The following is a 14,706-nucleotide window of genomic DNA, read 5'->3' as shown; positions in this document are numbered from 1 at the left end:
ACACGAGAAATTGTGTAAAGTGTTAATATGTAGTAAAAACCTAAGAAAATCTCCCGTTTCCGTCATTTACTATCGAATCGACATAACGCCAGATCGTCACAGTGGTCGCTTTTCTCTCTGAAACGGTTACATTTATCGTCTGCAAGCCCTTGTCGCGTGATGCGGTATGCAGAGTCACTACAAGCGGCATAGTAGAACACTGAAGAAGCATCTAAGTTTATGCAATCGCCCAGTAAGAAGAGCTACATTTCAAGTTTTAGTTATCGATTAATGAATTATTGGTCGGTTTGGTGCCTTGGACCAGACCGAGGACCTTAAGATTTTGCATGAACCGAGGACTGGCAGCCAGGTAACACGAGAAATTGTGTAAAGTGTTAATATGTAGTAAAAACCTAAGAAAATCTCCCGTTTCCGTCATTTACTATCGAATCGACATAACGCCAGATCGTCACAGTGGTCGCTTTTCTCTCTGAAACGGTTACATTTATCGTCTGCAAGCCCTTGTCGCGTGATGCGGTATGCACACACAGTACAAGCAGCACACTAGAACACAGAATAAGAATCTACGTTGATGCAATCGGCCAGTAAGAAGAGCTACATTTCAAGTTTTAGTTATCGATTAATGAATTATTGGGCGGTTTGGTGCCTTGGACCAGACCGAGGACCTTAAGATTTTGCATGAACCGAGGACTGGCAGCCAGGTAACACGAGAAATTGTGTAAAGTGTTAATATGTAGTAAAAACCTAAGAAAATCTCCCGTTTCCGTCATTTACTATCGAATCGACATAACGCCAGATCGTCACAGTGGTCGCTTCCCTCTCTGAAACGGTTACATTTATCGTCTGCAAGCCCTTGTCGCGTGATGCGGTATGCAGACACAGTACAAGCAGCACACTAGAACACAGAATAAGAATCTACGCTGATGCAATCAACCAGTAAGAAATGCTACATTTCAAGTTTTAGTTATCGATTAATGAATTATTGGGCGGTTTGGTGCCTTGGACCAGACCGAGGACCTTAAGATTTTGCATGAACCGAGGACTGGCAGCCAGGTAACACGAGAAATTGTGTAAAGTGTTAATATGTAGTAAAAACCTAAGAAAATCTCCCGTTTCCGTCATTTACTATCGAATCGACATAACGCCAGATCGTCACAGTGGTCGCCTTTCTCTCTGAAACGGTTACATATATCGTCTGCAAGCCCTCGTCGCGTGATGCGGTATGCAGACACAGTACAAGCAGCACACTAGAACACAGAATAAGAATCTACGTTGATGCAATCGGCCAGTAAGAAGAGCTACATTTCAAGTTTTAGTTATCGATTAATGAATTATTGGGCGGTTTGGTGCCTTGGACCAGACCGAGGACCTTAAGATTTTGCATGAACCGAGGACTGGCAGCCAGGTACCACGAGAAATTGTGTAAAGTGGTAATATGTAGTAAAAACCTAAGAAAATCTCCCGTTTCCGTCATTTACTATCGAATCGACATAACGCCAGATCGTCACAGTGGTCGCTTTTCTCTCTGAAACGGTTACATTTATCGTCTGCAAGCCCTTGTCGCGTGATGCGGTATGCAGACACAGTACAAGCAGCACACTAGAACACAGAATAAGAATCTACGTTGATGCAATCGGCCAGGAAGAAGAGCTACATTTCAAGTTTTAGTTATCGATTAATGAATTATTGGGCGGTTTGGTGCCTTGGACCAGACCGAGGACCTTAAGATTTTGCACGAACCGAGGACTGGCAGCCAGGTAACACGAGAAATTGTGTAAAGTGTTAATATGTAGTAAAAACCTAAGAAAATCTCCCGTTTCCGTCATTTACTATCGAATCGACATAACGCCAGATCGTCACAGTGGTCGCTTTTCTCTCTGAAACGGTTACATTTATCGTCTGCAAGCCCTTGTCGCGTGATGCGGTATGCACACACAGTACAAGCAGCACACTAGAACACAGAATAAGAATCTACGTTGATGCAATCGGCCAGTAAGAAGAGCTACATTTCAAGTTTTAGTTATCGATTAATGAATTATTGGGCGGTTTGGTGCCTTGGACCAGACCGAGGACCTTAAGATTTTGCATGAACCGAGGACTGGCAGCCAGGTAACACGAGAAATTGTGTAAAGTGTTAATATGTAGTAAAAACCTAAGAAAATCTCCCGTTTCCGTCATTTACTATCGAATCGACATAACGCCAGATCGTCACAGTGGTCGCTTCTCTCTCTGAAACGGTTACATTTATCGTCTGCAAGCCCTTGTCGCGTGATGCGGTATGCAGACACAGTACAAGCAGCACACTAGAACACAGAATAAGAATCTACGCTGATGCAATCAACCAGTAAGAAATGCTACATTTCAAGTTTTAGTTATCGATTAATGAATTATTGGGCGGTTTGGTGCCTTGGACCAGACCGAGGACCTTAAGATTTTGCATGAACCAAGGACTGGCAGCCAGGTAACACGAGAAATTGTGTAAAGTGTTAATATGTAGTAAAAACCTAAGAAAATCTCCCGTTTCCGTCATTTACTATCGAATCGACATAACGCCAGATCGTCACAATGGTCGCTTTTCTCTCTGAAACGGTTACATTTATCGTCTGCAAGCCCTTGTCGCGTGATGCGGTATGCAGAGTCACTACAAGCGGCATAGTAGAACACTGAAGAAGCATCTAACTTTATGCAATCGCCCAGTAAGAAGAGGTACATTTCAAGTTTTAGTTATCGATTAATGAATTATTGGGCGGTTTGGTGCCTTGGACCAGACCGAGGACCTTAAGATTTTGCATGAACCGAGGACTGGCAGCCAGGTAACACGAGAAATTGTGTAAAGTGTTAATGTGTAGTAAAAACCTAAGAAAATCTCCCGTTTCCATCATTTACTATCGAATCGACATAACGCCAGATCGTCACAGTGGTCGCCTTTCTCTCTGAAACGGTTACATTTATCGTCTGCAAGCCCTTGTCACGTGATGCGGTATGCAGACACAGTACAAGCAGCACACTAGAACACAGAATAAGAATCTACGTTGATGCAATCGGCCAGTAAGAAGAGCTACATTTCAAGTTTTAGTTATCGATTAATGAATTATTGGGCGGTTTGGAGCCTTGGACCAGACCGAGGACCTTAAGATTTTGCATGAACCGAGGACTGGCAGCCAGGTACCACGAGAAATTGTGTAAAGTGGTAATATGTAGTAAAAACCTAAGAAAATCTCCCGTTTCCGTCATTTACTATCGAATCGACATAACGCCAGATCGTCACAGTGGTCGCTTTTCTCTCTGAAACGGTTACATTTATCGTCTGCAAGCCCTTGTCGCGTGATGCGGTATGCAGACACAGTACAAGCAGCACACTAGAACACAGAATAAGAATCTACGTTGATGCAATCGGCCAGGAAGAAGAGCTACATTTCAAGTTTTAGTTATCGATTAATGATTTATTGGGTGGTTTGGTGCCTTGGACCAGACCGAGGACCTTAAGATTTTGCATGAACCGAGGACTGGCAGCCAGGTAACACGAGAAATTGTGTAAAGTGTTAATATGTAGTAAAAACCTAAGAGAATCTCCCGTTTCCGTCATTTACTATCGAATCGACATAACGCCAGATCGTCTCATTTGTCGCTTTTCTCTCTGAAACGGTTACATTTATCGTCTGCAAGCCCTTGTCGCGTGATGCGGTATGCAGACACAGTACAAGCAGCACACTAGAACACAGAATAAGAATCTACGTTGATGCAATCGGCCAGTAAGAAGAGCTGCAGTTCAAGTTTTAGTTATCGATTAATGAATTATTGGGCGGTTTGGTGCCTTGGACCAGACCGAGGACCTTAAGATTTTGCATGAACCGAGGACTGGCAGCCAGGTAACACGAGAAATTGTGTAAAGTGTTAATATGTAGTAAAAACCTAAGAAAATCTCCCGTTTCCGTCATTTACTATCGAATCGACATAACGCCAGATTGTCACAGTGGTCGCTTTTCTCTCTGAAACGGTTACATTTATCGTCTGCAAGCCCTTGTCGCGTGATGCGGTATGCAGAGTCACTACAAGCGGCATAGTAGAACACTGAAGAAGCATCTAAGTTTATGCAATCGCCCAGTAAGAAGAGCTACATTTCAAGTTTTAGTTATCGATTAATGAATTATTGGACGGTTTGGTGCCTTGGACCAGACCGAGAAACCTTAAGATTTTGCATGAACCGAGGACTGGCAGCCAGGTAACACGAGAAATTGTGTAAAGTGTTAATATGTAGTAAAAACCTAAGAAAATCTCCCGTTTCCGTCATTTACTATCGAATCGACATAACGCCAGATCGTCACAGTGGTCGCTTTTCTCTCTGAAACGGTTACATTTGTCGTCTGCAAGCCCTTGTCGCGTGATGCGGTGTGCAGACACAGTACAAGCAGCACACTAGAACACAGAATAAGAATCTACGTTGATGCAATCGGCCAGTAAGAAGAGCTACATTTCAAGTTTTAGTTATCGATTAATGAATTATTGGGCGGTTTGGTGCCTTGGACCAGACCGAGGACCTTAAGATCTTGCATGAACCGAGGACTGGCAGCCAGGTAACACGAGAAATTGTGTAAAGTGTTAATATGTAGTAAAAACCTAAGAAAATCTCCCGTTTCCGTCATTTACTATCGAATCGACATGACGCCAGATCGTCACAGTGGTCGCTTTTCTCTATGAAACGGTTACATTTATCGTCTGCAAGCCCTTGTCGCGTGATGCGGTATGCAGACACAGTACAAGCAGCACACTAGAACACAGAATAAGAATCTACGCTGATGCAATCATCCAGTAAGAAATGCTACATTTCAAGTTTTAGTTATCGATTAATGAATTATTGGGCGGTTTGGTGCCTTGGACCAGACCGAGGACCTTAAGATTTTGCATGAACCAAGGACTGGCAGCCAGGTAACACGAGAAATTGTGTAAAGTGTTAATATGTAGTAAAAACCTAAGAAAATCTCCCGTTTCCGTCATTTACTATCGAATCGACATAACGCCAGATCGTCACAATGGTCGCTTTTCTCTCTGAAACGGTTACATTTAACGTCTGCAAGCCCTTGTCGCGTGATGCGGTATGCAGAGTCACTACAAGCGGCATAGTAGAACACTGAAGAAGCATCTAACTTTATGCAATCGCCCAGTAAGAAGAGGTACATTTCAAGTTTTAGTTATCGATTAATGAATTATTGGGCGGTTTGGTGCCTTGGACCAGACCGAGGACCTTAAGATTTTGCATGAACCGAGGACTGGCAGCCAGGTAACACGAGAAATTGTGTAAAGTGTTAATGTGTAGTAAAAACCTAAGAAAATCTCCCGTTTCCGTCATTTACTATCGAATCGACATAACGCCAGATCGTCACAGTGGTCGCCTTTCTCTCTGAAACGGTTACATTTATCGTCTGCAAGCCCTTGTCACGTGATGCGGTATGCAGACACAGTACAAGCAGCACACTAGAACACAGAATAAGAATCTACGTTGATGCAATCGGCCAGTAAGAAGAACTACATTTCAAGTTTTAGTTATCGATTAATGAATTATTGGGCGGTTTGGTGCCTTGGACCAGACCGAGGACCTTAAGATTTTGCATGAACCGAGGACTGGCAGCCAGGTACCACGAGAAATTGTGTAAAGTGGTAATATGTAGTAAAAACCTAAGAAAATCTCCCGTTTCCGTCATTTACTATCGAATCGACATAACGCCAGATCGTCACAGTGGTCGCTTTTCTCTCTGAAACGGTTACATTTATCGTCTGCAAGCCCTTGTCGCGTGATGCGGTATGCAGACACAGTACAAGCAGCACACTAGAACACAGAATAAGAATCTACGTTGATGCAATCAGCCAGGAAGAAGAGCTACATTTCAAGTTTTAGTTATCGATTAATGAATTATTGGGCGGTTTGTTGCCTTGGACCAGACCGAGGACCTTAAGATTTTGCATGAACCGAGGACTGGCAGCCAGGTAACACGAGAAATTGTGTAAAGTGTTAATATGTAGTAAAAACCTAAGAAAATCTCCCGTTTCCGTCATTTACTATTGAATCGACATAACGCCAGATCGTCACAGTGGTCGCTTTTCTCTCTGAAACGGTTACATTTATCGTCTGCAAGCCCTTGTCGCGTGATGCGGTATGCAGACACAGTACAAGCAGCACACTAGAACACAGAATAAGAATCTACGTTGATGCAATCGGCCAGTAAGAAGAGCTACATTTCAAGTTTTAGTTATCGATTAATGAATTATTGGGCGGTTTGGTGCCTTGGACCAGACCGAGGACCTTAAGATTTTGCATGAACCGAGGACTGGCAGCCAGGTAACACGAGAAATTGTGTAAAGTGTTAATATGTAGTAAAAACCTAAGAAAATCTCCCGTTTCCGTCATTTACTATCGAATCGACATAACGCCAGATTGTCACAGTGGTCGCTTTTCTCTCTGAAACGGTTACATTTATCGTCTGCAAGCCCTTGTCGCGTGATGCGGTATGCAGAGTCACTACAAGCGGCATAGTAGAACACTGAAGAAGCATCTAAGTTTATGCAATCGCCCAGTAAGAAGAGCTACATTTCAAGTTTTAGTTATCGATTAATGAATTATTGGGCGGTTTGGTGCCTTGGACCAGACCGAGGACCTTAAGATTTTGCATGAACCGAGGACTGGCAGCCAGGTAACACGAGAAATTGTGTAAAGTGTTAATATGTAGTAAAAACCTAAGAAAATCTCCCGTTTCCGTCATTTACTATCGAATCGACATAACGCCAGATCGTCACAGTGGTCGCTTTTCTCTCTGAAACGGTTACATTTGTCGTCTGCAAGCCCTTGTCGCGTGATGCGGTGTGCAGACACAGTACAAGCAGCACACTAGAACACAGAATAAGAATCTACGTTGATGCAATCGGCCAGTAAGAAGAGCTACATTTCAAGTTTTAGTTATCGATTAATGAATTATATGGGCGGTTTGGTGCCTTGGACCAGAGCGAGGACCTTAAGATCTTGCATGAACCGAGGACTGGCAGCCAGGTAACACGAGAAATTGTGTAAAGTGTTAATATGTAGTAAAAACCTAAGAAAATCTCCCGTTTCCGTCATTTATTATCGAATCGACATAACGACAGATCGTCACATTGGTCGCTTTTCTCTCTGAAACGGTTACATTTATCGTCTGCAAGCCCTTGTCGCGTGATGCGGTATGCAGAGTCACTACAAGCGGCATAGTAGAACACTGAAGAAGCATCTAAGTTTATGCAATCGCCCAGTAAGAAGAGCTGTAGTTCAAGTTTTAGTTATCGATTAATGAATTATTGGGCGGTTTGGTGCCTTGGACCAGACCGAATACCTTAAGATTTTGCATGAACCGAGGACTGGCAGCCAGGTAACACGAGAAATTGTGTAAAGTGTTAATATGTAGTAAAAACCTAAGAAAATCTCCCGTTTCCGTCATTTACTATCGAATCGACATAACGCCAGATTGTCACAGTGGTCGCTTTTCTCTCTGAAACGGTTACATTTATCGTCTGCAAGCCCTTGTCGCGTGATGCGGTATGCAGAGTCACTACAAGCGGCATAGTAGAACACTGAAGAAGCATCTAACTTTATGCAATCGCCCAGTAAGAAGAGCTACATTTCAAGTTTTAGTTATCGATTAATGAATTATTGGGCGGTTTGGTGCCTTGGACCAGACCGAGGACCTTAAGATTTTGCATGAACCGAGGACTGGCAGCCAGGTAACACGAGAAATTGTGTAAAGTGTTAATATGTAGTAAAAACCTAAGAAAATCTCCCGTTTCCGTCATTTACTATCGAATCGACATAACGCCAGATCGTCACAGTGGTCGCTTTTCTCTCTGAAACGGTTACATTTATCGTCTGCAAGCCCTTGTCGCGTGATGCGGTATGCAGACACAGTACAAGCAGTACACTAGAACACAGAATAAGAATCTACGTTGATGCAATCGGCCAGTAAGAAGAGCTACATTTCAAGTTCTAGTTATCGATTAATGAATTATTGGGCGGTTTGGTGCCTTGGACCAGACCGAGGACCTTAAGATTTTGCATGAACCGAGGACTGGCAGCCAGGTAACACGAGAAATTGTGTAAAGTGTTAATATGTAGTAAAAACCTAAGAAAATCTCCCGTTTCCGTCATTTACTATCGAATCGACATAACGCCAGATCGTCACATTGGTCGCTTTTCTCTCTGAAACGGTTACATTTATCGTCTGCAAGCCCTTGTCGCGTGATGCGGTATGCAGAGTCACTGCAAGCGGCATAGTAGAACACTGAAGAAGCATCTAAGTTTATGCAATCGCCCAGTAAGAAGAGCTGCAGTTCAAGTTTTAGTTATCGATTAATGAATTATTGGGCGGTTTGGTGCCTTGGACCAGACCGAATACCTTAAGATTTTGCATGAACCGAGGACTGGCAGCCAGGTAACACGAGAAATTGTGTAAAGTGTTAATATGTAGTAAAAACCTAAGAAAATCTCCCGTTTCCGTCATTTACTATCGAATCGACATAACGCCAGATTGTCACAGTGGTCGCTTTTCTCTCTGAAACGGTTACATTTATCGTCTGCAAGCCCTTGTCGCGTGATGCGGTATGCAGAGTCACTACAAGCGGCATAGTAGAACACTGAAGAAGCATCTAACTTTATGCAATCGCCCAGTAAGAAGAGCTACATTTCATGTTTTAGTTATCGATTAATGAATTATTGGGCGGTTTGGTGCCTTGGACCAGACCGAGGACCTTAAGATTTTGCATGAACCGAGGACTGGCAGCCAGGTAACACGAGAAATTGTGTAAAGTGTTAATATGTAGTAAAAACCTAAGAAAATCTCCCGTTTCCGTCATTTACTATCGAATCGACATAACGCCAGATCGTCACAGTGGTCGCTTTTCTCTCTGAAACGGTTACATTTATCGTCTGCAAGCCCTTGTCGCGTGATGCGGTATGCAGACACAGTACAAGCAGCACACTAGAACACAGAATAAGGATCTACGTTGATGCAATCGGCCAGTAAGAAGAGTTACATTTCAAGTTTTAGTTATCGATTAATGAATTATTGGGCGGTTTGGTGCCTTGGACCAGACCGAGGACCTTAAGATTTTGCATGAACCGAGGACTGGCAGCCAGGTAACACGAGAAATTGTGTAAAGTGTTAATATGTAGTAAAAACCTAAGAAAATCTCCCGTTTCCGTCATTTACTATCGAATCGACATAACGCCAGATCGTCACATTGGTCGCTTTTCTCTCTGAAACGGTTACATTTATCGTCTGCAAGCCCTTGTCGCGTGATGCGGTATGCAGAGTCACTACAAGCGGCATAGTAGAACACTGAAGAAGCATCTAAGTTTATGCAATCGCCCAGTAAGAAGAGCTGCAGTTCAAGTTTTAGTTATCGATTAATGAATTATTGGGCGGTTTGGTGCCTTGGACCAGACCGAATACCTTAAGATTTTGCATGAACCGAGGACTGGCAGCCAGGTAACACGAGAAATTGTGTAAAGTGTTAATATGTAGTAAAAACCTAAGAAAATCTCCCGTTTCCGTCATTTACTATCGAATCGACATAACGCCAGATTGTCACAGTGGTCGCTTTTCTCTCTGAAACGGTTACATTTATCGTCTGCAAGCCCTTGTCGCGTGATGCGGTATGCAGAGTCACTACAAGCGGCATAGTAGAACACTGAAGAAGCATCTAACTTTATGCAATCGCCCAGTAAGAAGAGCTACATTTCATGTTTTAGTTATCGATTAATGAATTATTGGGCGGTTTGGTGCCTTGGACCAGACCGAGGACCTTAAGATTTTGCATGAACCGAGGACTGGCAGCCAGGTAACACGAGAAATTGTGTAAAGTGTTAATATGTAGTAAAAACCTAAGAAAATCTCCCGTTTCCGTCATTTACTATCGAATCGACATAACGCCAGATCGTCACAGTGGTCGCTTTTCTCTCTGAAACGGTTACATTTATCGTCTGCAAGCCCTTGTCGCGTGATGCGGTATGCAGACACAGTACAAGCAGCACACTAGAACACAGAATAAGAATCTACGTTGATGCAATCGGCCAGTAAGAAGAGCTACATTTCAAGTTTTAGTTATCGATTAATGAATTATTGGGCGGTTTGGTGCCTTGGACCAGACCGAGGACCTTAAGATTTTGCATGAACCGAGGACTGGCAGCCAGGTAACACGAGAAATTGTGTAAAGTGTTAATATGTAGCAAAAACCTAAGAGAATCTCCCGTTTCCGTCATTTACTATCGAATCGACATAACGCCAGATCGTCACATTGGTCGCATTTCTCTCTGAAACGGTTACATTTATCGTCTGCAAGCCCTTGTCGCGTGATGCGGTATGCAGACACAGTACAAGCAGCACACTAGAACACAGAATAAGGATCTACGTTGATGCAATCGGCCAGGAAGAAGAGCTACATTTCAAGTTTTAGTTATCGATTAATGAATTATTGGGCGGTTTGGTGCCTTGGACCAGACCGAGGACCTTAAGATTTTGCATGAACCGAGGACTGGCAGCCAGGTAACACGAGAAATTGTGTAAAGTGTTAATATGTAGTAAAAACCTAAGAAAATCTCCCGTTTCCGTCATTTACTATCGAATCGACATAACGCCAGATCGTCACATTGGTTGCTTTTTTCTCTGAAACGGTTACATTTATCGTCTGCAAGCCCTTGTCGCGTGATGCGGTATGCAGAGTCACTACAAGCGGCATAGTAGAACACTGAAGAAGCATCTAAGTTTATGCAATCGCCCAGTAAGGAGAGCTGCAGTTCAAGTTTTGGTTATCGATTAATGAATTATTGGGCGGTTTGGTGCCTTGGACCAGACCGAATACCTTAAGATTATGCATGAACCGAGGACTGGCAGCCAGGTAACACGAGAAATTGTGTAAAGTGTTAATATGTAGTAAAAACCTAAGAAAATCTCCCGTTTCCGTCATTTACTATCGAATCGACATAACGCCAGATCGTCACAGTGGTCGCTTTTCTCTCTGAAACGGTTACATTTATCGTCTGCAAGCCCTTGTCGCGTGGTGCTGTATGCAGAGTCACTACAAGCGGCATAGTAGAACACTGAAGAAGCATCTAAGTTTATGCAATCGCCCAGTAAGAAGAGCTACATTTCAAGTTTTAGTTATCGATTAATGAATTATTGGGCGGTTTGGTGCCTTGGACCAGACCGAGGACCTTAAGATTTTGCATGAACCGAGGACTGGCAGCCAGGTAACACGAGAAATTGTGTAAAGTGTTAATATGTAGTAAAAACCTAAGAAAATCTCCCGTTTCCGTCATTTACTATCGAATCGACATAACGCCAGATCGTCACAGTGGTCGCTTTTCTCTCTGAAACGGTTACATTTATCGTCTGCAAGCCCTTGTCGAGTGATGCGGTATGCAGACACAGTACAAGCAGCACACTAGAACACAGAATAAGAATCTACGTTGATGCAATCGGCCAGTAAGAAGAGCTACATTTCAAGTTTTAGTTATCGATTAATGAATTATTGGGCGGTTTGGTGCCTTGGACCAGACCGAGGACCTTAAGATTTTGCATGAACCGAGGACTGGCAGCCAGGTAACACGAGAAATTGTGTAAAGTGTTAATATGTAGTAAAAACCTAAGAAAATCTCCCGTTTCCGTCATTTACTATCGAATCGACATAACGCCAGATCGTCACATTGGTCGCTTTTCTCTCTGAAACGGTTACATTTATCGTCTGCAAGCCCTTGTCGCGTGATGCGGTATGCAGACACAGTACAAGCAGCACACTAGAACACAGAATAAGAATCTACGTTGATGCAATCGGCCAGTAAGAAGAGCTACATTTCAAGTTTTAGTTATCGATTAATGTATTATTGGGCGGTTTGGTGCCTTGGACCAGACAGAGGACCTTAAGATTTTGCATGAACCGAGGACTGGCAGCCAGGTAACACGAGAAATTGTGTAAAGTGTTAATATGTAGTAAAAACCTAAGAAAATCTCCCGTTTCCGTCATTTACTATCGAATCGACATAACGCCAGATCGTCACAGTGGTCGCTTTTCTCTCTGAAACGGTTACATTTATCGTCTGCAAGCCCTTGTCGGGTGATGCGGTATGCAGACACAGTACAAGCAGCACACTAGAACACAGAATAAGAATCTACGTTGATGCAATCGGCCAGTAAGAAGAGCTACATTTCAAGTTTTAGTTATCGATTAATGTATTATTGGGCGGTTTGGTGCCTTGGACCAGACCGAGGACCTTAAGATTTTGCATGAACCGAGGACTGGCAGCCAGGTAACACGAGAAATTGTGTCAAGTGTTAATATGTAGTAAAAACCCAAGAAAATCTCCCGTTTCCGTATTTACTATCGAATCGACATAACGCCAGATCGTCACAGTGGTCGCTTTTCTCTCTGAAACGGTTACATTTATCGTCTGCAAGCCCTTGTCGCGTGATGCGGTATGCAGAGTCACTACAAGCAGCATAGTAGAACACTGAAGAAGCATCTAAGTTTATGCAATCGCCCAGTAAGAAGAGCTGCAGTACAAGTTTTAGTTATCGATTAATGAATTATTGGGCGGTTTGGTGCCTTGGACCAGACCGAGGACCTTAAGATTTTGCATGAACCGAGGACTGGCAGCCAGGTAACACGAGAAATTGTGTAAAGTGTTAATATGTAGTAAAAACCTAAGAAAATCTCCCGTTTCCGTCATTTACTATCGAATCGACATAACGCCAGATCGTCACAGTGGTCGCTTTTCTCTCTGAAACGGTTACATTCAGCGTCTGCAAGCCCTTGTCGCGTGATGCGGTATGCAGACACAGTACAAGCAGCACACTAGAACACAGAATAAGAATCTACGTTGATGCAATCGGCCAGTAAGAAGAGCTATATTTCAAGTTTTAGTTATCGATTAATGAATTATTGGGCGGTTTGGTGCCTTGGACCAGACCGAGGACCTTAAGATTTTGCATGAACCGAGGACTGGCAGCCAGGTAACACGAGAAATTGTGTAAAGTGTTAATATGTAGTAAAAACCTAAGAAAATCTCCCGTTTCCGTCATTTACTATCGAATCGACATAACGCCAGATCGTCACAGTGGTCGTTTTTCTCTCTGAAACGGTTACATTTATCGTCTGCAAGCCCTTGTCGCGTGATGCGGTATGCAGACACAGTACAAGCAGCACACTAGAACACAGAATAAGAATCTACGTTGATGCAATCGGCCAGTAAGAAGAGCTACATTTCAAGTTTTAGTTATCGATTAATGAATTATAGGGCGGTTTGGTGCCTTGGACCAGACCGAGGACCTTAAGATTTCGCATGAACCGAGTACTGGCAGCCAGGTAACACGAGAAATTGTGTAAAGTGTTAATATGTAGTAAAAACCTAAGAAAATCTCCCGTTTCCGTCATTTACTATCAAATCGACATAACGCCAGATCGTCACATTGGTCGCTTTTCTCTCTGAAACGGTTACATTTATCGTCTGCAAGCCCTTGTCGCGTGATGCGGTATGCAGACACAGTACAAGCAGCACACTAGAACACAGAATAAGAATCTACGTTGATGCAATCGGTCAGTAAGAAATGCTACATTTCAAGTTTTAGTTATCGATTAATGAATTATTGGGCGGTTTGGTGCCTTGGACCAGACCGAGGACCTTAAGATTTTGCATGAACCGAGGACTGGCAGCCAGGTAACACGAGAAATTGTGTAATGTGTTAATATGTAGTAAAAACCTAAGAAAATCTCCCGTTTCCATAATTTACTATCGAATAGACATAACGCCAGATCGTCACATTGGTCGCTTTTCTCTCTGAAACGGTTACATTTATCGTCTGCAAGCCCTTGTCGCGTGATGCGGTATGCAGACACAGTACAAGCAGCACACTAGAACACAGAATAAGAATCTACGTTGATGCAATCGGCCAGTAAGAAGAGCTACATTTCAAGTTTTAGTTATCGATTAATGAATTATAGGGCGGTTTGGTGCCTTGGACCAGACCGAGGACCTTAAGATTTTGCATGAACCGAGGACTGGCAGCCAGGTAACACGAGAAATTGTGTAAAGTGTTAATATGTAGTAAAAACCTAAGAAAATCTCCCGTTTCCGTCATTTACTATCGAATCGACATAACGCCAGATCGTCACAGTGGTCGCTTTTCTCTCTGAAACGGTTACATTTATCGTCTGCAAGCCCTCGTCGCGTGATGCGGTATGCAGACACAGTACAAGCAGCACACTAGAACATAGAATAAGAATCTACGTTGATGCAATCGGCCAGTAAGAAGAGCTACATTTCAAGTTTTAGTTATCGATTAATGAATTATTGGGCGGTTTGGTGCCTTGGACCAGACCGAGGACCTTAAGATTTTGCATGACCCGAGGAATGGCAGCCAGGTAACACGAGAAATTGTGTAAAGTGTTAATATGTAGTAAAAACCTAAGAAAATCTCCCGTTTCCGTCATTTACTATCGAATCGACATAACGCCAGATCGTCACAGTGGCCGCTTTTCTCTCTGAAACGGTTACATTTATCGTCTGCAAGCCCTTGTCGCGTGATGCGGTATGCAGACACAGTACAAGCAGCACACTAGAACACAGAATAAGAATCTACGTTGATGCAATCGGCCAGTAAGAAGAGCTACATTTCAAGTTTTAGTTATCGATTAATG

This window comes from Schistocerca cancellata, chromosome 11 (genome assembly GCF_023864275.1).
Source record: "Schistocerca cancellata isolate TAMUIC-IGC-003103 chromosome 11, iqSchCanc2.1, whole genome shotgun sequence".
NCBI classification, from domain to species: Eukaryota; Metazoa; Arthropoda; class Insecta; order Orthoptera; family Acrididae; genus Schistocerca; species Schistocerca cancellata.
The sequence above is the reverse complement of the archived record's forward strand: the minus strand, read 5'-3'. Positions refer to the sequence as shown.